Genomic DNA, 3,556 nt, shown 5'->3' on the forward strand with positions numbered 1-3,556 from the left:
GTTGTTGTCGTCGTTGTTGTTGCTTTTTGTTCTTTTTTTTTTTTTTTTTTCCTTTTACGTTTTCGCGTGCTGTTGTTTGCTATCATGCACTATCGTATAAAAGGAATTGTGCTGTTCCATTTGAGGCGTTTGGAGCCTATCGTATTGGGAGTTTGCATCATATTTGATAGTTTTCACCATATAAGTACTACATACATATATTAATGATAATGATGATGATGATAATAATAATAATAATAATAATAATAATAATAATAATAATAATAATTAATTATAGTAATAACAATAATAACAGTAATGATAATAATGATAATGATTAGTAGTAGTGGTGGTAGTAGTAGTAGTATCAAATTTGTATAGATAAATATTATTATTATTATTATTATTATTATTATTATCATCATCATTATTGTTGTTGTTGTCGTAGTTGTTATTTTCATCATCATCGTCACCACCACCCCCACCAGCATCATAACTAAACCATAAAACCGTCAAGGCGGGGCCAGGCGCTGGTTTGTGCACATGTCGATCTTTAGTGGCGCTAAGTTTTGCTTGGCGTCAAAGAATGTTCCCCTAAGTTCAAAGAATTAAAGTAGATAGTAGTTCTTTAACTCACTCAGTACGGCCAGTCCTCTCTTCTCCTCCACACAGACCCCTCGGATGTCCAGTGGGTGTCTGAATGACCCAACCTTTAGCTTCCGTCGTCAGAATTGTGGTATTCTTTGTCAACATTCACCTCTTCAGTATAAGAGCCTTCCGCTTGCAATATTTTGATGATGGTAATTGGGGTGAAACGCTGTTAACGTCGTCTCTTTCGCCGTTCGTATGGAGAGAGTTAAAAAGCAAAGCAGGCTCAGCGCAGTTGAAATCGTGTGTATATTCCGGTCCTGAAGATACAGCTATCTGCGTTCTGAGATGGGAAGGGTTTCGAGTGTTAATTACCCACGCAGGGAACAGGTTGGGGGTGTTTTTTGGGGGGTTGTGTTTTGGCTTTTTTGTTGTTGTTGTTGTTGTTCTTTCTGTCTATCTTTCCTCTCTTCTTTCCTTCCTTTTTTTTTTTTTTTTTTTTTTTTTTTGTCATTTCCAGAGACATAATAATATTGCTACCAGTCTATAATTTTCTAGTATTTTCTTTACAAGCCACTTGCTCACGTGCACCGATGTTTACAGGCCCTAGAATAAAAGTTTGTGAATAATAATAATAATATAACTGGACATTCATCAGCGCTTTCCTCATTGCACAAAGCGCGTTACAATCCACACACAAACGCATACGAAACACACTCAGTCCTCAACTCACAATCATGCACGATAAACATATTATATGCGCATGCAAACTCGTACGTACAATACATTCATACATACATACATGCATCCATCCATACATTCGACGCACACACAACACAGCGTTACAAACATACCAACACAATCAACTAACTACTTTCATGTATGAGAGAGGGAGGTCTAGAGGAGATGCTGATGGAAGAGGAAAGTCTTGAGGTTAGATGGAAAGAATCATGTGAATCCTGACTTTTCTTTCATCGCTACGAAGAGTCTGGCTCGTGGTCCGGTGCCCAGTTTGGGAAAGAGACGTGCCGCGGGTACTATTTGCACACGTTAAAGACCTCACTTGAAAAGAAAAAAAAAAGTCCCATGCAACTCACACACACCCATCGGCCACCCAGGACACTATTCTACCCCCACCCCCACCCCCAATCAGTATCTTACCCCTGGACACTATTCTACCCCCACCCCCCATCAGTATCTCTTACCCAGGACACTATTCTACCCCCTCCCCCCATCAGTATCTTACCCCAGGACACTATTCTACCACCACCCCCTCCCCATCAGTATACCTTACCCAAGGACACTATTCTACCCCCCTCTCCCCCATCAGTATTTCTGACCCCATGACACTATTCTAACCCCCCTCCCCATCAGTATCTCTGGACCCCAGGACACTGTTCTAACCCCCCCTCCCCCATTAGTATCTTACCCCAGGACACTATTCTACCCCCACCCACCCCCCATCAGTATCTCTTACCCCAGGACACTATTCTACCCCCCCCCCCCCCATCAGTATCTTACCCCAGGACACTATTCTACCCCCCTCCCCCATCAGTATCTCTTACCCCAGGACACTATTCTACCCCCCTCCCCCCCCCATCAGTATGTCTGACCCCAGGACACTATTCTAACCCCCCTCCCCCATCAGTATCTTACCCCAGGACACTATTCTAACCCCCCCCCACACCCCCCCCCCCATCAGTATCTTTTACCCCCAGGACACTATTCTAACCCCCTCCCCCATCAGTATCTCTTACCCCAGGACACTATTCTACCACCCCACTCCCTTCAGTAAGGTCTTACCCCCAGGACACTATTCTACCACCCCACCTCCCTTCAGTATCTTTTACCCCAGGACACTGTTCTACCACCCCACCTCCCCCATCAGTATCTCTTACCCCAGGACACTGTTCTACCACCCCACCTCCCTTCAGTATCTCTTACCCCAGGACACTATTCTACCACCCCACCTCCCTTCAGTATCTCTTACCCCAGACACTATTCTACCACCCCACCTCCCTTCAGTATCTCTTACCCCAGGGACACTATTCTACCACCCCACCTCCCTTCAGGTATGTCTTACCCCAGGACACTATTCTACCACCCCCACCTCCTTCAGTATCTCTTACCCCAGGACACTATTCTAACCCCCTCCCCCATCAGTATCTTAACCCCAGGACACTGTTCTAACCACCCCCCACCCTCCCTTAAGTATCTCTTACCCCAGGACACTATTCTACCACCCCACCTCCCATCAGTATCTCTTACCCAGGACACTGTTCTACCACCCTCCCCCATCAGTATCTCTTACCCCAGGGACACTATTCTAAACCCCCTCCCCCATCAGTATCTTACCCCAGGACACTATTCTACCTCCACCCACCCCCCCATAAGTATCTCTTACCCCAGGACACTGTTCTAAACCCCCCTCCCCCATCAGTATCTTACCCCAGGACACTATTCTACCCCCCCACCCCCCATCAGTATCTCTTACCCCAGGACACTATTCTACCCCCCCTCCCCCATCAGTATCTCTTACCCCAGGACACTATTCTACCACCCCACACCCCATCAGTATCTCTTACCCCAGGACACTATTCTACCCCCCCTCCCCCATCAGTATCTCTTACCCCAGGACACTATTCTACCCCCCCCTCCCCCATCAGTATCTCTTACCCCAGGACACTATTCTACCCCCCCACCCCCATCAGTATCTCTTACCCCAGGACACTATTCTACCCCCCACCCCCATCAGTATCTCTTACCCCAGGACACTATTCTACCCCCCCCCCCCATTCAGTATCTCTTACCCCAGGACACTAATCTACCCCCCCCCTCCCCTATCAGTATCTCTTACCCCAGGACACTATTCTACCCACATCCCCCCATCAGTATCTTTACCCAGACACTATTCTACCCCCCCCCCCCCTCCATCAGTGTCTCTTACCCCAGGACACTATTCTATCCCCCCCTCCCCCACCAGTATCAT

The sequence above is a fragment of the Babylonia areolata genome, chromosome 9 (assembly GCF_041734735.1).
Source record: "Babylonia areolata isolate BAREFJ2019XMU chromosome 9, ASM4173473v1, whole genome shotgun sequence".
Lineage (NCBI taxonomy): Eukaryota > Metazoa > Mollusca > Gastropoda > Neogastropoda > Buccinidae > Babylonia > Babylonia areolata.